This window comes from Dermacentor albipictus, chromosome 9 (genome assembly GCF_038994185.2).
Source record: "Dermacentor albipictus isolate Rhodes 1998 colony chromosome 9, USDA_Dalb.pri_finalv2, whole genome shotgun sequence".
NCBI classification, from domain to species: Eukaryota; Metazoa; Arthropoda; class Arachnida; order Ixodida; family Ixodidae; genus Dermacentor; species Dermacentor albipictus.
Window position 1 is genome coordinate 85,220,664 of NC_091829.1, and position 23,360 is coordinate 85,244,023.

Here is a 23,360-nt window from a genome sequence, read left to right on the forward strand (position 1 = left end):
CACGCATGCGCTGACGACGATTTGCGCGAGAAATAAACGAATGGGCAGAAATAATTTTTCTAAAATAAAAATGGAAAAACGGTAAGCCTATAGCCCATGAAAATATAATCTCAGCCACCAAATATAATTTCTCTTGGAAGTGCTGCTTCTTCGCATGAATCACTTCCCACGCATGCGCTGACGACGATTTGCGCGAGCAATAAACGAATGGGCAGAAATAATTTTTCTCAAAAAAAATGGAAAACGGTAAGCCTATAGCCCATGAAAATATCATCTCAGCCACCAAATATAATTTCTCTTGGAAGTGCTGCTTCTTCGCATGAATCACTTCCCACGCATGCGCTGACGACGATTTGCGCGAGAAATAAACGCATGGGCAGAAATAATTTTTCTCACAAAAAATGGAAAAACGGTAAGCCTATAGCCCATGAAAATATCATCTCAGCCACGGAACATAATTTCTGTTGGAAGTGCTGCTTCTTCGCATAAATCACTTCCCACGCATGCGCTGACGACGTTTTGCGCGAGAAATACACGAATGAGCAGAAATAATTTTTCTCACCAAAAATGGAAAAACGGTGAGCCTATAGCCCATGAAAATACAATCTCAGCCACCAAATATAATTTCTCTTGGAAGTGCTGCTTCTTCGCATGAATCACTTCCCACGAATGCGCTGACGACGATTTGTGCGAGAAATAAACGAATGGGCAGAAATAATTTTTCTCAAAAAAATGGAAAAACGGTAAGCCTATAGCCCATGAAAATATCATCTCTGCCACGGAACATAATTTCTGTTGGAAGTGCTGCTTCTTCGCATACATTACTTCCAACGCATGCGCTGACGGCGATTTGCGCGAGAAATAAACGAATGGGCAGAAATATATTTCTCACAAAATATGGAAAAACGGTAAGCCTATAGCCCATGAAAATATCATCTCAGCCACGGAACATAGTTTCTGTTGGAAGTGCTGCTTCTTCGCATACATTACTTCCAACGCATGCGCTGACGGCGATTTGCGCGAGAAATAAACGAATGGGCAGAAATATATTTCTCACAAAATATGGAAAAACGGTAAGCCTATAGCCCATGAAAATATCATCTCAGCCACGGAACATAGTTTCTGTTGGAAGTGCTGCTTCTTCGCATAAATCACTTCCAACGCATGCGCTGACGGCGATTTGCGCGAGAAATAAACGAATGGGCAGAAATATATTTCTCACAAAATATGGATAAACGGTAAGCCTATAGCCCATGAAAATATCATCTCTGCCACGGAACATAATTTCTGTTGGAAGTGCTGCTTCTTCGCATACATTACTTCCAACGCATGCGTTGACGGCGATTTGCGCGAGAAATAAACGAATGGGCAGAAATATATTTCTCACAAAATATGGAAAAACGGTAAGCCTATAGCCCATGAAAATATCATCTCTGCCACGGAACATAATTTCTGTTGGAAGTGCTGCTTCTTCGCATAAATCACTTCCCACGAATGCGCTGACGACGATTTGTGCGAGAAATAAACGAATGGGCAGAAATAATTTTTCTCAAAAAAATGGAAAAACGGTAAGCCTATAGCCCATGAAAATATCATCTCTGCCACGGAACATAATTTCTGTTGGAAGTGCTGCTTCTTCGCATACATTACTTCCAACGCATGCGCTGACGGCGATTTGCGCGAGAAATAAACGAATGGGCAGAAATATATTTCTCACAAAATATGGAAAAACGGTAAGCCTATAGCCCATGAAAATATCATCTCTGCCACGGAACATAATTTCTGTTGGAAGTGCTGCTTCTTCGCATAAATCACTTCCAACGCATGCGCTGACGGCGATTTGCGCGAGAAATAAACGAATGGGCAGAAATATATTTCTCACAAAATATGGATAAACGGTAAGCCTATAGCCCATGAAAATATCATCTCAGCCACGGAACATAATTTCTGTTGCAAGTGCTGCTTCTTCGCATAAATCACTTCCCACGCATGCGCTGATGTCGTTTTGCACGAGAAATAAACGAATGAGCAGAAAGAATTTTTCTCGCAAGAAATGGAAAACGGTAAGCCTATAGCCCATGAAAATATCATCTCTGCCACGGAACATAATTTTTGTTGGAAGTGCTGCTTCTTCGCATAAATCACTCCCCACGCATGCGCTGACGACGTTTTGCGCGAGAAATAAACGAATGAGCAGAAATAATTTTTCTCACAAGAAATGGAAAAACGGTAAGCCTATAGCCCATGAAAATATCATCTCTGCCACGGAATAAAATTTCTGTTGGAAGTGCTGCTTCTTCGCATAAATACCTTCCCACGCATGCGCTAACGACGTTTTGCGGGAGAAAAAGGCGAATGGGCAGAAACAATATTTCTCACCAAAAATGGAAAAACGGTAAGCCTATAGCTCATGAAAATATCATCTCAGCCACGGAACATAATTTCTGTTGGAAGTGCAGCTTCTTCGCATAAATCACTTCCCACGCATGCGCTGACGGCGATTTGCGCGAGAAATAAACGAATGAGCAGAAACAATTTTTCTCACAAAAAATTGGAAAACGCTAAGCCTATAGCCCATGAAAATATCATCTCTGCCACGGAATATAATTTCGGTTGGAAGTGCTGCTTCTTCGCATAAATCACTTCCCACGCATGCGCTGACGACGATTTGCGCGAGAAATAAACGAATGGGCAGAAATAATTTTTCGCACAAAAAATGGAAAAACGGTAAGCCTATAGCCCATGAAAATATCATCTAAGCCACGGAACATAATTTTTGTTGGAAGTGCTGCTTCTTCGCATAAATCACTTCCCACGCATGCGCTGATGACGTTTTGCGCGAGAAATAAACGAATGAGCAGAAAGAATTTTTCCCACCACAAATGGAAAAACGGTAAGCCTATAGCCAATGGAAATATCATCTCAGCCACGGAACATAATTTCTGTTGGAAGTGCTGCTTCTTCGCATAAATCACTTCCCACGCATGCGCTGACGACAATTTGCGCGAGAAATAAACGAATGGGCAGAAACAATTTTTCTCAAAAAATGGAAAAACCGTAAGCCTATAGCTCATGAAAATATCATCTCAGCCACCGAACATAATTTCTGTTGGAAGTGCTGCTTCTTCGCATAAATCACTTCCCACGCATGCACTGACGGCGATTTGCGCGAGAAATAAACGAATGGGCAGAAATATATTTCTCACAAAATATGGAAAAACGGTAGCCCATGAAAATATCATCTCAGCCACGGAACATAATTTCTGTTGGAAGTGCTGCTTCTTCGCATAAATCACTTCCCACGCATGCGCTGACGACGTTTTGCGCGAGAAATAAACGAATGTGCAGAAAGAATTTTTCTCACCAAAAATGGAAAAACGGTAAGCCTATATAGCCCATTAAAATATCATCTCACCCACGGATCATAATTTCTGTTGGAAGTGCTGCTTCTTCACATAAATCACTTCCCACGCATGCGCTGATGTCGTTTTGCACGAGAAATAAACGAATGAGCAGAAAGAATTTTTCCCACCAAAAATGGAAAAACGGTAAGCCTATACCCCATGAAAATATCATCTCGGCCACCGAATATAATTTCTGTTGGAAGTGCTGCTTCTTCGCATAAATCACTTCCCACGCATGCGCTGACGACGACTTGCGCGAGAAATAAACGAATGGGCAGAAATAATTTTTCTCAAAAAAATGGAAAAACGGTAAGCCTATAGCCCATGAAAATATCATCTCTGCCACGGAACATAATTTCTGTTGGAAGTGCTGCTTCTTCGCATTCATTACTTCCCACGCATGCGCTCACGACGTTTTACGCGAGAAATAAACTAAAGAGCAGAAATAATTTTTCTCACCAAAAATGGAAAAACGGAAAGCCTATAGCCCATGAAAATATCATCTCGGCCACCGAATATAATTTCTGTTGGAAGTGCTGCTTCTTCGCATAAATCACTTCCCCCGCATGCGCTGACGGCGATTTGCGCGAGAAATAAACGAATGGGCAGAAATATATTTCTCACAAAATATGGAAAAACGGTAGCCCATGAAAATATCATCTCAGCCACGGAACATAATTTCTGTTGGAAGTGCTGCTTCTTCGCATAAATCACTTCCCACGCATGCGCTGACGACGTTTTGCGCGAGAAATAAACGAATGTGCAGAAAGAATTTTTCTCACCAAAAATGGAAAAACGGTAAGCCTATAGCCCATGAAAATATCATCTCGGCCACCGAATATAATTTCTGTTGGAAGTGCTGCTTCTTCGCATAAATCACTTCCCACGCATGCGCTGACGACGTTTTGCGCGAGAAATAAACGAATGGGCAGAAATAATTTTTCTCACAAAAAATGGAAAAACGGTAAGCCTATAGCCCATGAAAATATCATCTCAACCACCAAATATAATTTCTCTTGGAAGTGCTGATTCTTCGCATGAATCACTTCCCACGCATGCGCTGACGACGATTTGCGCGAGAAATAAACGAATGGGCAGAAATAATTTTTCTAAAATAAAAATGGAAAAACGGTAAGCCTATAGCCCATGAAAATATAATCTCAGCCACCAAATATAATTTCTCTTGGAAGTGCTGCTTCTTCGCATGAATCACTTCCCACGCATGCGCTGACGACGATTTGCGCGAGCAATAAACGAATGGGCAGAAATAATTTTTCTCAAAAAAAATGGAAAACGGTAAGCCTATAGCCCATGAAAATATCATCTCAGCCACCAAATATAATTTCTCTTGGAAGTGCTGCTTCTTCGCATGAATCACTTCCCACGCTTGCGCTGACGACGATTTGCGCGAGAAATAAACGCATGGGCAGAAATAATTTTTCTCACAAAAAATGGAAAAACGGTAAGCCTATAGCCCATGAAAATATCATCTCAGCCACGGAACATAATTTCTGTTGGAAGTGCTGCTTCTTCGCATAAATCACTTCCCACGCATGCGCTGACGACGTTTTGCGCGAGAAATAAACGAGTGAGCAGAAATAATTTTTCTCACCAAAAATGGAAAAACGGTGAGCCTATAGCCCATGAAAATACAATCTCAGCCACCAAATATAATTTCTCTTGGAAGTGCTGCTTCTTCGCATGAATCACTTCCCACGCATGCGCTGACGACGATTTGTGCGAGAAATAAACGAATGGGCAGAAATAATTTTTCTCAAAAAAATGGAAAAACGGTAAGCCTATAGCCCATGAAAATATCATCTCTGCCACGGAACATAATTTCTGTTGGAAGTGCTGCTTCTTCGCATAAATCACTTCCAACGCATGCGCTGACGACGTTTTGCGCGAGAAATAAACGAATGAGCAGAAATAATTTTTCTCACCAAAATTGAAAAACGGTGAGCCTATAGCCCATGAAAATACAATCTCAGCCACCAAATATAATTTCTCTTGGAAGTGCTGCTTCTTCGCATGAATCACTTCCCATGAATGCGCTGACGACGATTTGTGCGAGAAATAAACGAATGAGCAGAAAGAATTTTTCCCACCAAAAATCGAAAAACGGTAAGCCTATAGCCCATGAAAACTTCATCTCGGCCCCCGAATATAATTTCTGTTGGAAGTGCTGCTTCTTCGCATAAATCAATTCCCACGCATGCGCTGACGACGTTTTGCGCGAGAAATAAACTAATGGGCAGAAATAATTTTTCTAAAAAAATGGAAAAACGGTAAGCCTATAGCCCATGAAAATATCATCTCTGCCACGGAACATAATTTCTGTTGGAAGTGCTGCTTCTTCGCATACATTACTTCCCACGCATGCGCGGACGACGTTTTACGCGAGAAATAAACTAAAGAGCAGAAATAATTTTTCTCACCAAAAATGGAAAAACGGTAAGCCTATAGCCCATGAAAATATCATCTCAGCACCGAACATAATTTCTGTTCGAAGTGCTGCTTCTTCGCATAAATCACTTCCCACGCACGCGCTGACGACGTTTTGCGCGAGAAATAAACGAATGTGCAGAAAGAATTTTTCTCACCAAAAATGGAAAAACGGTAAGCCTATAGCCCATTAAAATATCATCTCACCCACGGAACATAATTTCTGTTGGAAGTGCTGCTTCTTCGCATAAATCACTTGCCACGCATGCGCTGACGGCGATTTGCGCGAGAAATAAACGAATGAGCAGAAAGAATTTTTCCCACCAAAAATCGAAAAACGGTAAGCCTATAGCCCATGAAAACTTCATCTCAGCCACGGAACATAATTTCTGTTGGAAGTGCTGCTTCTTCGCAGAAATCACTTCCCACGCATGCGCTGATGTCGTTTTGCACGAGAAATAAACGAATGAGCAGAAAGAATTTTTCTCGCAAGAAATGGAAAAAGGGTAAGCCTATAGCCCATGAAAATATCATCTTAGCCACCGAACATAATTTCTGTTCGAAGTGCTGCTTCTTCGCATAAATCAGTTCCCACGCATGCGCTGACGACGTTTTGCGCGAGAAATAAACGAATCAGCAGAAAGAATTTTTCTCACCAAAAATGGAAAAACGGTAAGGCTATAGCCCATGAAAATATCATCTCGGCCACCGAATATAATTTCTGTTGGAAGTGCTGCTTCTTCGCATAAATCACTTCCCACGCATGCGCTGATGGCGATTTGCGCGAGAAATAAACGAATGGGCAGAAATATATTTATCACAAAATATGGAAAAACGGTAAGCCTATAGCCCATGAAAATATCATCTCAGCCACGGAACATTATTTCTGTTGGAAGTGCTGCTTCTTCGCATAAATCACTTCCCACGCATGCGCTGACGACGTTTTGCGCGAGAAATAAACGAATGTACAGAAAGAATTTTTCTCACCAAAAATGGAAAAACGGTAAGCCTATAGCCCATTAAAATATCATCTCACCCACGGAACATATTTCTGTTGGAAGTGCTGCTTCTTCGCATAAATCACTTCCCACGCATGCGCTGACGGCGATTTGCGCGAGAAATAAACGAATGAGCAGAAAGAATTTTTCCCACCAAAAATCGAAAAACGGTAAGCCTATAGCCCATGAAAATTTCATCTCGGCCACCGAATATAATTTCTGTTGGAAGTGCTGCTTCTTCGCATAAATCAATTCCCACGCATGCGCTGACGACGTTTTGCGCGAGAAGTAAACGAATGATTAGAAAGCATTTTTCTCACCAAAAATGGAAAAACGGTAAGCCTATAGCCCAAGAAAATATCATCTCAACCGCCGAACATAATTTCTGTTGGAAGTGCTGCTTCTTCGCATAAATCACTTCCCACGCATGCGCTGACGGCGATTTGCGCGAGAAATAAACGAATGGGCAGAAATACATTTCTCACAAAATATGGAAATACGGTAAGCCTATAGCCCATGAAAATATCATCTCAGCCGCGGAACATAATTTCTGTTGGAAGTGCTGCTTCTTCGCATAAATCACTTCCCACGCATGCGCTGACGACGTTTTGCGCGAGAAATAAACGAATGTGCAGAAAGAATTTTTCTCACCAAAAATGGAAAAACGGTAAGCCTATAGCCCATTAAAATATCATCTCACCCACGGAACATAATTTCTGTTGGAAGTGCTGCTTCTTCGCATAAATCACTTCCCACGCATGCGCTGACGGCGATTTGCGCGAGAAGTAAACGAATGAGCAGAAAGAATTTTTCCCACCAAAAATCGAAAAACGGTAAGCCTATAGCCCATGAAAATTTCATCTCGGCCACCGAATATAATTTCTGTTGGAAGTGCTGCTTCTTCGCATAAATCAATTCCCACGCATGCGCTGACGACGTTTTGCGCGAGAAATAAACGAATGATCAGAAATCATTTTTCTCACCAAAAATGGAAAAACGGTAAGCCTATAATTGCCCAAGAAAATATCATCTCAACCGCCGAACATAATTTCTGTTGGAAGTGCTGCTTCTTCGCATAAATCACTTCCCACGCATGCGCTGACGGCGATTTGCGCGAGAAATAAACGAATGGGCAGAAATACATTTCTCACAAAATATGGAAAAACGGTAAGCCTATAGCCCATGAAAATATCATCTCAGCCACGGAACATAGTTTCTGTTGGAAGTGCTGCTTCTTCGCATAAATCACTTCCCACGCATGCGCTGACGACGTTTTGTGCGAGAAATAAACGAATCAGCAGAAAGAATTTTTCTCACCAAAAATGGAAAAACGGTAAGCCTATATATAGCCCATGAAAATATCATCTCAGCCACGGAACATAATTTCTGTTGGAAGTGCTGCTTCTTCGCATAAATCACTTCCCACGCATGCGCTGGTGTCGTTTTGAACGAGAAATAAACGAATGAGCAGAAAGAATTTTTCTCGCAAGAAATGGAAAAAGGGTAAGCCTATAGCCCATGAAAATATTATCTTAGCCACCGAACATAATTTCTGTTGGAAGTGCTGCTTCTTCGCATAAATCAGTTCCCACGCATGCGCTGACGACGTTTTGCGCGAGAAATAAACGAATGAGCAGAAAGAATTTTTCTCACCAAAAATGGAAAAACGGTAAGCCTATAGCCCAAGAAAATATCATCTCAACCGCCGAACATAATTTCTGTTGGAAGTGCTGCTTCTTCGCATAAATCACTTCCCACGCATGCGCTGACGGCGATTTGCGCGAGAAATAAACGAATGGGCAGAAATACATTTCTCACAAAATATGGAAAAACGGTAAGCCTTTAGCCCATGAAAATGTCATCTCAGCCACGGAACATAGTTTCTGTTGGAAGTGCTGCTTCTTCGCATAAATCACTTCCCACCCATGCGCTGACGACGTTTTGTGCGAGAAATAAACGAATCAGCAGAAAGAATTTTTCTCACCAAAAATGGAAAAACGGTAAGCCTATAGCCCATGAAAATATCATCTCAGCCACGGAAGATAATTTCTGTTGGAAGTGCTGCTTCTTCGCATAAATCACTTCCCACGCATGCGCTGACGGCGATTTGCGCGAGAAATAAACGAATGGGCAGAAATACATTTCTCACAAAATATGGAAAAACGGTAAGCCTATAGCCCATGAAAATATCATCTCAGCCACGGAACATAGTTTCTGTTGGAAGTGCTGCTTCTTCGCATAAATCACTTCCCACGCATGCGCTGACGACGTTTTGTGCGAGAAATAAACGAATCAGCAGAAAGAATTTTTCTCACCAAAAATGGAAAAACGGTAAGCCTATAGCCCATGAAAACATCATCTTAGCCACCGAACATAATTTCTGTTGGAAGTACTGCTTCTTCGCATAAATCAGTTCCCACGCATGCGCTGACGACGTTTTGCGCGAGAAATAAACGAATCAGCAGAAATAATTTTTCGCACCAAAAATGGAAAACGGTAAGCCTATAGCCCATGAAAATATCATCTCAGCCACGGAACATAATTTCTGTTGGAAGTGCTGCTTCTTCGCATAAATCACTTCCCACGCATGCGCTGACGACGTTTTGCGCGAGAAATAAACGAATGAGCAGAAATAATTTTTCTCACCAAAATGGAAAAACGGTGAGCCTATAGCCCATGAAAATATCATCTCAGCCACGGAACATAATTTCTGTTGGAAGAGCTGCTTCTTCGCATAAATCACTTCCCGCGCATGCGCTGACGGCGATTTGCGCGAGAAATAAACGAATGGGCAGAAATACATTTCTCACAAAATATGGAAAAACGGTAAGCCTATAGCCCATGAAAATATCATCTAAGCCACGGAACATAATTTCTGTTGGAAGTGCTGCTTCTTCGCATAAATCACTTCCCACGCATGCGCTGATGTCGTTTTGCACGAGAAATGAACGAATGAGCAGAAAGAATTTTTCTCGCAAGAAATGGAAAAAGGGTAAGCCTATAGGCCATGAAAATATCATCTTAGCCACCGAACATAATTTCTGTTGGAAGTGCTGCTTCTTCGCATAAATCAGTTCCCACGCATGCGCTGACGACGTTTTGCGCGAGAAATAAACGAATCAGCAGAAAGAATTTTTCTCACCAAAAATGGAAAAACGGTAAGGCTATAGCCCATGAAAATATCATCTCGGCCACCGAATATAATTTCTGTTGGAAGTGCTGCTTCTTCGCATAAATCACTTCCCACGCATGCGCTGATGGCGATTTGCGCGAGAAATAAACGAATGGGCAGAAATATATTTCTCACAAAATATGGAAAAACGGTAAGCCTATAGACCAGAACACGCTAGTCTCGCACCCAGACTAACCCAACGCATACTCTCGCACCCGGGTTGCCCGGTCGACCGGCGCTATGTTGTACTGTACTGCCAAAGTGTGTTCGCCGGCGACCAGTAGACACGGCAAGCGCCAGCTCTAGGGCTCCAAACTGCGGAAATGTGCCCGTTCACACGGATCCAAAGTAGAAGAAGTCATCTGGGCATCATTGCGTCGTGTTTGGATGCCAAAACAACCAGCGGAAAAGGAGCAGGTTGCTTAGCGCTGTTTGCGAAGAGCACAACACACGTAGGGAATCGTGCCGGTGCGGTGTTTTCAGCCTGCGCCGATTTCCATCCGCAACGAAGAATGCCAAGCTGCGCCACCGGTGGATAGCTGCAGTGAATAGGAAGAACTACCAACCCAGTGAAAATGCACGAGTGAGTATTCGATCTGTGTATATTTTGGTGCCACGTTCAACTTTGCGCCCTACAAACGTAATACGCAGGTTTGCTCCGAGCACTTTCTGGGCAACAAGCCTACAGAGCAGAATCCCGCGCCGGTGCTTCGCCTTGGCTATAACAAAAAGGCAAGCCTTTTCGTGTTTTCATTCAGGCAGAGCTCCCGACGGTTAAGCGGAACAGTTGAGTTTGCGGTTAGCGATACTTGCAGCTGGTGCACGGAATGACCATTAAGCGTGAACGACAAGTTGTAGGCCTTGCTGGTGAGCGTTATTGCTAATGAAAGTAAACCGAAGTCTGCTCGTCACGTAGCATGCGTCCACAAAAACGTAAACGACGACTACTCGTCGCCGAAGGTGTTCTTGCAGCGCACCTACCTTTACGAGCTGGTGTTGCAGGTGTCATTCGTAACGAATTCATTTGAGCCTCCTGAGCTCTAAACTGCGTGCGGGCTGTTATGCGGGGCAAAGCGCAAAATATTTCCGTTCATATGGCGAGGAAAATAAGGTGCTTAATTATTCTTGTATTTTGTAACAAAATTTTGATCGTTCTCACTAGTTCTTTTTTTTTACTGTTTTCTTTTCTAAGGGAGCGCCAACAATCCGATGGCCTCGCACAAGCGAAACAGATCTGGTACCAGGTAGCTGCAGTTGGTGGGGCTAATTTCTTGGAATGCAGGTGCGGTTGTTGTCTTGTACCAAAGGGGTCCTGATGATGCAGCTTTAAGTAGGGATGGTAATTTTACGTGCCCTGTCATGGTTTGTGCAACTATACAACACCTGCATCTGTCATGCTCGCCCTGTTATACGGGCTTTGACTGCACATGTAGTTGAACATTATAACTACTGTAGTACCTCATTTTCCAATGAGTGCAGGTTTAGCATCATATGCTGCTTGTTCGAGTGCTGTAGGCTTTTGTTCTGAATGTTGTACTCTTAAGTGGTTGCACGATACAATTGGCCTAGTGTATTTTCTATTTCATTTTGAGAGGACTTTATATCTTCGCAAAAGTGATGGCATGGGAAAGAACTACAGCCCTTCTTGCTATAACATCTATTTTGTTTTCAGTGTGCAGGTGGTGAAGGGCAGGCGTCTGCTAACCAGGCAGTCAAACGACCTCGCCAGTTGGTTGCCAAGCGCGGCCAACCCAGTAGAGACCATTACAAACAAGACCAAACTGAAAGTGCAGATGACAGTGTTCTGCGTGCTTTAATAATATATGGCACCAACACAGTGCTGTAAATTCCTTCACAGGTTACGTGACAAAAAGCTCACAGGTGTTCTAGCATATAGCGCGCGGTTTGTACAAACGTAATAGCGTACCTACCCGATGTATTCGCTTCTGCAGTCTGCACAGTACTCAGTGTGTCCATTGTGGACTTGCACGAGGTCTTGAAGTTTGATTGAATCCAGACAGCGAAAATGACATGTTAGAAAAAACGTGAAACACGCCTTCCGCCCAGCTAAAAAGTCCAAGTTTCGCTTTCGCGCCGGGTCGCATCTCCCGGCGTGGCAGCCCAGGCCTGCTACTTCGCGGCGCTTGGGATAGATGGCGCAACCGGCGCTCATCAATATGGCGGCGCCCTTTGAATTCACGGTGTTCTGGTGTATAGCCCATGAAAATATCATCTCAGCCACGGAACATTATTTCTGTTGGAAGTGCTGCTTCTTCGCATAAATCACTTCCCACGCATGCGCTGACGACGTTTTGCGCGAGAAATAAACGAATGTGCAGAAAGAATTTTTCTCACCAAAAATGGAAAAACGGTAAGCCTATAGCCCATTAAAATATCATCTCACCCACGGAACATATTTCTGTTGGAAGTGCTGCTTCTTCGCATAAATCACTTCCCACGCATGCGCTGACGGCGATTTGCGCGAGAAATAAACGAATGAGCAGAAAGAATTTTTCCCACCAAAAATCGAAAAACGGTAAGCGTATAGCCCATGAAAATTTCATCTCAGCCACCGAATATAATTTCTGTTGGAAGTGCTGCTTCTTCGCATAAATCAATTCCCACGCATGCGCTGACGACGTTTTGCGCGAGAAATAAACGAATGATCAGAAAGCATTTTTCTCACCAAAAATGGAAAAACGGTAAGCCTATAATTGCCCAAGAAAATATCATCTCAACCGCCGAACATAATTTCTGTTGGAAGTGCTGCTTCTTCGCATAAATCACTTCCCACGCATGCGCTGACGGCGATTTGCGCGAGAAATAAACGAATGGGCAGAAATACATTTCTCACAAAATATGGAAAAACGGTAAGCCTATAGCCCATGAAAATATCATCTCAGCCACGGAACATAGTTTCTGTTGGAAGTGCTGCTTCTTCGCATAAATCACTTCCCACGCATGCGCTGACGACGTTTTGTGCGAGAAATAAACGAATCAGCAGAAAGAATTTTTCTCACCAAAAATGGAAAAACGGTAAGCCTATAGCCCATGAAAATATCATCTCAGCCACGGAACATAATTTCTGTTGGAAGTGCTGCTTCTTCGCATAAATCACTTCCCACGCATGCGCTGATGTCGTTTTGCACGAGAAATAAACGAATGAGCAGAAAGAATTTTTCTCGCAAGAAATGGAAAAAGGGTAAGCCTATAGCCCATGAAAATGTCATCTTAGCCACCGAACATAATTTCTGTTGGAAGTGCTGCTTCTTCGCATAAATCAGTTCCCACGCATGCGCTGACGACGTTTTGCGCGAGAAATAAACGAATCAGCAGAAAGGATTTTTCTCACCAAAAATGGAAAAACGGTAAGCCTATAGCCCATGAAAATATCATCTAAGCCACGGAACATAATTTATGTTGGAAGTGCTGCTTCTTCGCATAAATCACTTCCAACGCATGCGCTGACGACGTTTTGCGCGAGAAATAAACGAATGAGCAGAAAAAATTTTTCTCGCCAAAAATGGAAAAACGGTAAGCCTATGGTCCATTAAAATATCATCTCAGCCACGGAACATAATTTCTGTTGGAAGTGCTGGTTCTTCGCATAAATCACTTCCCACGCATGCGCTGACGACGTTTTGCGCGAGAAATAAACGAATCAGCAGAAAGAATTTTTCTCACCAAAAATGGAAAAACGGTAAGCCTATAGCCCATGAAAATATCATCTCAGCCACGGAACCTAATTTCTGTTGGAAGTGCTGCTTCTTCGCATAAATCACTTCCCACGCATGCGCTGACGACGTTTTGCGCGAGAAATAAACGAATGAGCAGAAAAAAATTTTCTCACCAAAAATGGAAAAACGGTAAGCCTATGGTCCATTAAAATATCATCTCAGCCACGGAACATAATTTCTGTTGGAAGTGCTGCTTCTTCGCATAAATCAGTTCCCACGCATGCGCTGATGTCGTTTTGCACGAGAAATAAACGAATGAGCTGAAAGAATCTTTCTCCCAAGAAATGGAAAAAGGGTAAGTTATGGTCCATTAAAATATCTCAGCCACGGAACATAATTTCTGTTGGAAGTGCTGCTTCTTCGCATAAATCACTTCCCACGCATGCGCTGACGACGTTTTGCGCGAGAAATAAACGAATGAGCAAAAAACATTTTTCTCACCAAAAATGGAAAAACGGTAAGCATATGGTCCTTTAAAATATCATCTCAGCCACGGAACATAATTTCTGTTGGAAGTGCTGCTTCTTCGCATAAATCACTTCCCACGCATGCGCTGACGGCGATTTGCGCGAGAAATAAACGAATGGGCAGAAATACATTTCTCACAAAATATGGAAATACGGTAAGCCTATAGCCCATGAAAATATCATCTCAGCCACAGAACATAGTTTCTGTTGGAAGTGCTGCTTCTTCGCATAAATCACTTCCCACGCATGCGCTGACGACGTTTTGTGCGAGAAATAAACGAATCAGCAGAAAGAATTTTTCTCACCAAAAATGGAAAAACGGTAAGCCTATATATAGCCCATGAAAATATCATCTCAGCCACGGAACATATTTTTCTGTTGGAAGTGCTGCTTCTTCGCATAAATCACTTCCCACGCATGCGCTGGTGTCGTTTTGAACGAGAAATAAACGAATGAGCAGAAAGAATTTTTCTCGCAAGAAATGGAAAAAGGGTAAGCCTATAGCCCATGAAAATATCATCTTAGCCACCGAACATAATTTCTGATGCTGCTTCTTCGCATAAATCAGTTCCCACGCATGCGCTGACGACGTTTTGCGCGAGAAATAAACGAATGAGCAGAAAGAATTTTTCTCACCAAAAATGGAAAAACGGTAAGCCTATAGCCCAAGAAAATATCATCTCAACCGCCGAACATAATTTCTGTTCGAAGTGCTGCTTCTTCGCATAAATCACTTCCCACGCATGCGCTGACGGCGATTTGCGCGAGAAATAAACGAATGGGCAGAAATACATTTCTCACAAAATATGGAAAAACGGTAAGCCTATAGCCCATGAAAATATCATCTCAGCCACGGAACATAGTTTCTGTTGGAAGTGCTGCTTCTTCGCATAAATCACTTCCCACGCATGCGCTGACGACGTTTTGTGCGAGAAATAAACGAATCAGCAGAAAGAATTTTTCTCACCAAAAATGGAAAAACGGTAAGCCTATAGCCCATGAAAATATCATCTCAGCCACGGAACATAATTTCTGTTGGAAGTGCTGCTTCTTCGCATAAATCACTTCCCACGCATGCGCTGATGTCGTTTTGCACGAGAAATAAACGAATGAGCAGAAAGAATTTTTCTCGCAAGAAATGGAAAAAGGGTAAGCCTATAGCCCATGAAAATGTCATCTTAGGCACCGAACATAATTTCTGTTGGAAGTGCTGCTTCTTCGCATAAATCAGTTCCCACGCATGCGCTGACGACGTTTTGCGCGAGAAATAAACGAATAAGCAGAAAGGATTTTTCTCACCAAAAATGGAAAAACGGTAAGCCTATAGCCCATGAAAATATCATCTAAGCCACGGAACATAATTTATGTTGGAACTGCTGCTTCTTCGCATAAATCACTTCCAACGCATGCGCTGACGACGTTTTGCGCGAGAAATAAACGAATGAGCAGAAAAAATTTTTCTCACCAAAAATGGAAAAACGGTAAGCCTATGGTCCATTAAAATATCATCTCAGCCACGGAACATAATTTCTGTTGGAAGTGCTGGTTCTTCGCATAAATCACTTCCCACGCATGCGCTGACGACGTTTTGCGCGAGAAATAAACGAATCAGCAGAAAGAATTTTTCTCACCAAAAATGGAAAAACGGTAAGCCTATAGCCCATGAAAATATCATCTCAGCCACGGAACCTAATTTCTGTTGGAAGTGCTGCTTCTTCGCATAAATCACTTCCCACGCATGCGCTGACGACGTTTTGCGCGAGAAATAAACGAATGAGCAGAAAAAATTTTTCTCACCAAAAATGGAAAAACGGTAAGCCTATGGTCCATTAAAATATCATCTCAGCCACGGAACATAATTTCTGTTGGAAGTGCTGCTTCTTCGCATAAATCAGTTCCCACGCATGCGCTGATGTCGTTTTGCACGAGAAATAAACGAATGAGCTGAAAGAATCTTTCTCCCAAGAAATGGAAAAAGGGTAAGTTATGGTCCATTAAAATATCTCAGCCACGGAACATAATTTCTGTTGGAAGTGCTGCTTCTTCGCATAAATCACTTCCCACGCATGCGCTGACGACGTTTTGCGCGAGAAATAAACGAATGAGCAAAAAACATTTTTCTCACCAAAAATGGAAAAACGGTAAGCATATGGTCCTTTAAAATATCATCTCAGCCACGGAACATAATTTCTGTTGGAAGTGCTGCTTCTTCGCATAAATCACTTCCCACGCATGCGCTGACGGCGATTTGCGCGAGAAATAAACGAATGGGCAGAAATACATTTCGCACAAAATATGGAAATACGGTAAGCCTATAGCCCATGAAAATATCATCTCAGCCACAGAACATAGTTTCTGTTGGAAGTGCTGCTTCTTCGCATAAATCACTTCCCACGCATGCGCTGACGACGTTTTGTGCGAGAAATAAACGAATCAGCAGAAAGAATTTTTCTCACCAAAAATGGAAAAACGGTAAGCCTATATATAGCCCATGAAAATATCATCTCAGCCACGGAACATAATTTCTGTTGGAAGTGCTGCTTCTTCGCATAAATCACTTCCCACGCATGCGCTGGTGTCGTTTTGAACGAGAAATAAACGAATGAGCAGAAAGAATTTTTCTCGCAAGAAATGGAAAAAGGGTAAGCCTATAGCCCATGAAAATATCATCTTAGCCACCGAACATAATTTCTGATGCTGCTTCTTCGCATAAATCAGTTCCCACGCATGCGCTGACGACGTTTTGCGCGAGAAATAAACGAATGAGCAGAAAGAATTTTTCTCACCAAAAATGGAAAAACGGTAAGCCTATAGCCCAAGAAAATATCATCTCAACCGCCGAACATAATTTCTGTTCGAAGTGCTGCTTCTTCGCATAAATCACTTCCCACGCATGCGCTGACGGCGATTTGCGCGAGAAATAAACGAATGGGCAGAAATACATTTCTCACAAAATATGGAAAAACGGTAAGCCTATAGCCCATGAAAATATCATCTCAGCCACGGAACATAGTTTCTGTTGGAAGTGCTGCTTCTTCGCATAAATCACTTCCCACGCATGCGCTGACGACGTTTTGTGCGAGAAATAAACGAATCAGCAGAAAGAATTTTTCTCACCGAAAATGGAAAAACGGTAAGCCTATAGCCCATGAAAATATCATCTCAGCCACGGAACATAATTTCTGTTGGAAGTGCTGCTTCTTCGCATAAATCACTTCCCACGCATGCGCTGATGTCGTTTTGCACGAGAAATAAACGAATGAGCAGAAAGAATTTTTCTCGCAAGAAATGGAAAAAGGGTAAGCCTATAGCCCATGAAAATGTCATCTTAGGCACCGAACATAATTTCTGTTGGAAGTGCTGCTTCTTCGCATAAATCAGTTCCCACGCATGCGCTGACGACGTTTTGCGCGAGAAATAAACGAATAAGCAGAAAGGATTTTTCTCACCAAAAATGGAAAAACGGTAAGCCTATAGCCCATGAAAATATCATCTAAGCCACGGAACATAATTTATGTTGGAACTGCTGCTTCTTCGCATAAATCACTTCCAACGCATGCGCTGACGACGTTTTGCGCGAGAAATAAACGAATGAGCAGAAAAAATTTTTCTCACCAAAAATGGAAAAACGGTAAGCCTATGGTCCATTAAAATATCATCTCAGCCACGGAACATAATTTCTGTTGGAAGTGCTGGTTCTTCGCATAAATCACTTCCCACGCATGCGCTGACGACGTTTTGCGCGAGAAATAAACGAATCAGCAGAAAGAATTTTTCTCACCAAAAATGGAAAAACGGTAAGCCTATAGCCCATGAAAATATCATCTCAGCCACGGAACCTAATTTCTGTTGGAAGTGCTGCTTCTTCGCATAAATCACTTCCCACGCATGCGCTGACGACGTTTTGCGCGAGAAATAAACGAATGAGCAGAAAAAATTTTTCTCACCAAAAATGGAAAAACGGTAAGCCTATGGTCCATTAAAATATCATCTCAGCCACGGAACATAATTTCTGTTGGAAGTGCTGCTTCTTCGCATAAATCAGTTCCCACGCATGCGCTGATGTCGTTTTGCACGAGAAATAAACGAATGAGCTGAAAGAATCTTTCTCCCAAGAAATGGAAAAAGGGTAAGTTATGGTCCATTAAAATATCTCAGCCACGGAACATAATTTCTGTTGGAAGTGCTGCTTCTTCGCATAAATCACTTCCCACGCATGCGCTGACGACGTTTTGCGCGAGAAATAAACGAATGAGCAAAAAACATTTTTCTCACCAAAAATGGAAAAACGGTAAGCATATGGTCCTTTAAAATATCATCTCAGCCACGGAACATAATTTCTGTTGGAAGTGCTGCTTCTTCGCATAAATCACTTCCCACGCATGCGCTGACGGCGATTTGCGCGAGAAATAAACGAATGGGCAGAAATACATTTCTCACAAAATATGGAAATACGGTAAGCCTATAGCCCATGAAAATATCATCTCAGCCACAGAACATAGTTTCTGTTGGAAGTGCTGCTTCTTCGCATAAATCACTTCCCACGCATGCGCTGACGACGTTTTGTGCGAGAAATAAACGAATCAGCAGAAAGAATTTTTCTCACCAAAAATGGAAAAACGGTAAGCCTATATATAGCCCATGAAAATATCATCTCAGCCACGGAACATAATTTCTGTTGGAAGTGCTGCTTCTTCGCATAAATCACTTCCCACGCATGCGTTGGTGTCGTTTTGAACGAGAAATAAACGAATGAGCAGAAAGAATTTTTCTCGCAAGAAATGGAAAAAGGGTAAGCCTATAGCCCATGAAAATATCATCTTAGCCACCGAACATAATTTCTGATGCTGCTTCTTCGCATAAATCAGTTCCCACGCATGCGCTGACGACGTTTTGCGCGAGAAATAAACGAATGAGCAGAAAGAATTTTTCTCACCAAAAATGGAAAAACGGTAAGCCTATAGCCCAAGAAAATATCATCTCAACCGCCGAACATAATTTCTGTTCGAAGTGCTGCTTCTTCGCATAAATCACTTCCCACGCATGCGCTGACGGCGATTTGCGCGAGAAATAAACGAATGGGCAGAAATACATTTCTCACAAAATATGGAAAAACGGTAAGCCTATAGCCCATGAAAATATCATCTCAGCCACGGAACATAGTTTCTGTTGGAAGTGCTGCTTCTTCGCATAAATCACTTCCCACGCATGCGCTGACGACGTTTTGTGCGAGAAATAAACGAATCAGCAGAAAGAATTTTTCTCACCAAAAATGGAAAAACGGTAAGCCTATAGCCCATGAAAATATCATCTCAGCCACGGAACATAATTTCTGTTGGAAGTGCTGCTTCTTCGCATAAATCACTTCCCACGCATGCGCTGATGTCGTTTTGCACGAGAAATAAACGAATGAGCAGAAAGAATTTTTCTCGCAAGAAATGGAAAAAGGGTAAGCCTATAGCCCATGAAAATGTCATCTTAGGCACCGAACATAATTTCTGTTGGAAGTGCTGCTTCTTCGCATAAATCAGTTCCCACGCATGCGCTGACGACGTTTTGCGCGAGAAATAAACGAATAAGCAGAAAGGATTTTTCTCACCAAAAATGGAAAAACGGTAAGCCTATAGCCCATGAAAATATCATCTAAGCCACGGAACATAATTTATGTTGGAACTGCTGCTTCTTCGCATAAATCACTTCCAACGCATGCGCTGACGACGTTTTGCGCGAGAAATAAACGAATGAGCAGAAAAAATTTTTCTCACCAAAAATGGAAAAACGGTAAGCCTATGGTCCATTAAAATATCATCTCAGCCACGGAACATAATTTCTGTTGGAAGTGCTGGTTCTTCGCATAAATCACTTCCCACGCATGCGCTGACGACGTTTTGCGCGAGAAATAAACGAATCAGCAGAAAGAATTTTTCTCACCAAAAATGGAAAAACGGTAAGCCTATATAGCCCATGAAAATATCATCTCAGCCACGGAACCTAATTTCTGTTGGAAGTGCTGCTTCTTCGCATAAATCACTTCCCACGCATGCGCTGACGACGTTTTCCGCGAGAAATAAACGAATGAGCAGAAAAAATTTTTCTCACCAAAAATGGAAAAACGGTAAGCCTATGGTCCATTAAAATATCATCTCAGCCACGGAACATAATTTCTGTTGGAAGTGCTGCTTCTTCGCATAAATCAGTTCCCACGCATGCGCTGATGTCGTTTTGCACGAGAAATAAACGAATGAGCAGAAAGAATTTTCTCGCAAGAAATGGAAAAAGGGTAAGCCTATAGCCCACGAAAATATCATCTCAGCCACGGAACATAATTTCTGTTGGAAGTGCTGCTTCTTCGCATAAATCACTTCCCACGCATGCGCTGACGACGTTTTGCGCGAGAAATAAACGAATGAGCTGAAAGAATTTTTCTCCCAAGAAATGGAAAAAGGGTAAGTTATGGTCCATTAAAATATCTCAGCCACGGAACATAATTTCTGTTGGAAGTGCTGCTTCTTCGCATAAATCACTTCCCACGCATGCGCTGACAACGTTTTGCGCGAGAAATAAACGAATGAGCAAAAAACATTTTTCTCACCAAAAATGGAAAAACGGTAAGCATATGGTCCTTTAAAATATCATCTCAGCCACGGAACATAATTTCTGTTGGAAGTGCTGCTTCTTCGCATAAATCACTTCCCACGCATGCGCTGACGACGTTTTGCGCGAGAAATAAACGAATGAGCAGAAAAAATTTTTCTCACCAAAAATGGAAAAACGGTAAGCCTATGGTCCATTAAAATATCATCTCAGCCACGGAACATAATTTCTGTTGGAAGTGCTGCTTCTTCGCATAAATCACTTCCCACGCATGCGCTGATGTCGTTTTGCACGAGAAATAAACGAATGAGCAGAAAGAATTTTTCTCGCATGAAATGGAAAAAAGGTAAGCCTCTAGCCCACGAAAATATCATCTCAGCCAGGGAACATAATTTCTGTTGGAAGTGCTGCTTCTTCGCATAAATCACTTCCCACGCATGCACTGACGACGTTTTGCGCGAGAAATAAACGAATGAGCAGAAAGAATTTTTCTCCCCAAAAATGGAAATACGGTAAGCCTATAGCCCACGAAAATATAATCTCAGCCACGGAACATAGTTTCTGTTGGAAGTGCTGCTTCTTCGCATAAATCACTTCCCACGCATGCGCTGACGACGTTTTGTGCGAGAAATAAACGAATCAGCAGAAAGAATTTTTCTCACCAAAAATGGAAAAACGGTAAGCCTATATATAGCCCATGAAAATATCATCTCAGCCACGGAACATAATTTCTGTTGGAAGTGCTGCTTCTTCGCATAAATCACTTCCCACGCATGCGTTGGTGTCGTTTTGAACGAGAAATAAACGAATGAGCAGAAAGAATTTTTCTCGCAAGAAATGGAAAAAGGGTAAGCCTATAGCCCATGAAAATATCATCTTAGCCACCGAACATAATTTCTGATGCTGCTTCTTCGCATAAATCAGTTCCCACGCATGCGCTGACGACGTTTTGCGCGAGAAATAAACGAATGAGCAGAAAGAATTTTTCTCACCAAAAATGGAAAAACGGTAAGCCTATAGCCCAAGAAAATATCATCTCAACCGCCGAACATAATTTCTGTTCGAAGTGCTGCTTCTTCGCATAAATCACTTCCCACGCATGCGCTGACGGCGATTTGCGCGAGAAATAAACGAATGGGCAGAAATACATTTCTCACAAAATATGGAAAAACGGTAAGCCTATAGCCCATGAAAATATCATCTCAGCCACGGAACATAGTTTCTGTTGGAAGTGCTGCTTCTTCGCATAAATCACTTCCCACGCATGCGCTGACGACGTTTTGTGCGAGAAATAAACGAATCAGCAGAAAGAATTTTTCTCACCAAAAATGGAAAAACGGTAAGCCTATAGCCCATGAAAATATCATCTCAGCCACGGAACATAATTTCTGTTGGAAGTGCTGCTTCTTCGCATAAATCACTTCCCACGCATGCGCTGATGTCGTTTTGCACGAGAAATAAACGAATGAGCAGAAAGAATTTTTCTCGCAAGAAATGGAAAAAGGGTAAGCCTATAGCCCATGAAAATGTCATCTTAGGCACCGAACATAATTTCTGTTGGAAGTGCTGCTTCTTCGCATAAATCAGTTCCCACGCATGCGCTGACGACGTTTTGCGCGAGAAATAAACGAATAAGCAGAAAGGATTTTTCTCACCAAAAATGGAAAAACGGTAAGCCTATAGCCCATGAAAATATCATCTAAGCCACGGAACATAATTTATGTTGGAACTGCTGCTTCTTCGCATAAATCACTTCCAACGCATGCGCTGACGACGTTTTGCGCGAGAAATAAACGAATGAGCAGAAAAAATTTTTCTCACCAAAAATGGAAAAACGGTAAGCCTATGGTCCATTAAAATATCATCTCAGCCACGGAACATAATTTCTGTTGGAAGTGCTGGTTCTTCGCATAAATCACTTCCCACGCATGCGCTGACGACGTTTTGCGCGAGAAATAAACGAATCAGCAGAAAGAATTTTTCTCACCAAAAATGGAAAAACGGTAAGCCTATATAGCCCATGAAAATATCATCTCAGCCACGGAACCTAATTTCTGTTGGAAGTGCTGCTTCTTCGCATAAATCACTTCTCACGCATGCGCTGACGACGTTTTCCGCGAGAAATAAACGAATGAGCAGAAAAAATTTTTCTCACCAAAAATGGAAAAACGGTAAGCCTATGGTCCATTAAAATATCATCTCAGCCACGGAACATAATTTCTGTTGGAAGTGCTGCTTCTTCGCATAAATCACTTCCCACGCATGCGCTGACGACATTTGGCGCGAGAAATAAACGAATGAGCAGAAATATTTTTTCTCACCAAAAATGGAAAAACGGTAAGCCTATAGCCCATGAAAATATCATCTCAACCACCGAACATAATTTCTGTTCGAAGTGCTGCTTCTTCGCATAAATCACTACCCACGCATGCGCTGACGACGGTTTGCGCGAGAAATAAACCAATGTGCAGAAAAAATTTTAAAATGGAAAAACGATAAGTCTATAGCCCATGAAAATATCATCTCAGCCACCAAACATAATT

At 42.2% G+C, this 23,360-nt stretch overlaps 1 long non-coding RNA gene across 1 annotated transcript; it reads left to right on the forward strand.

Annotated features, from left to right (window-relative positions):
• The first annotated feature begins 10,312 nt into the window (after positions 1–10,312).
• On the forward strand, positions 10,313–11,811 carry LOC139049855 (uncharacterized). Its single transcript, XR_011508632.1, has 3 exons — positions 10,313–10,602; positions 10,671–10,751; positions 11,692–11,811. It is a non-coding gene; the product is annotated as an uncharacterized lncRNA (long non-coding RNA).
• The last annotated feature ends 11,549 nt before the right edge of the window (positions 11,812–23,360 follow it).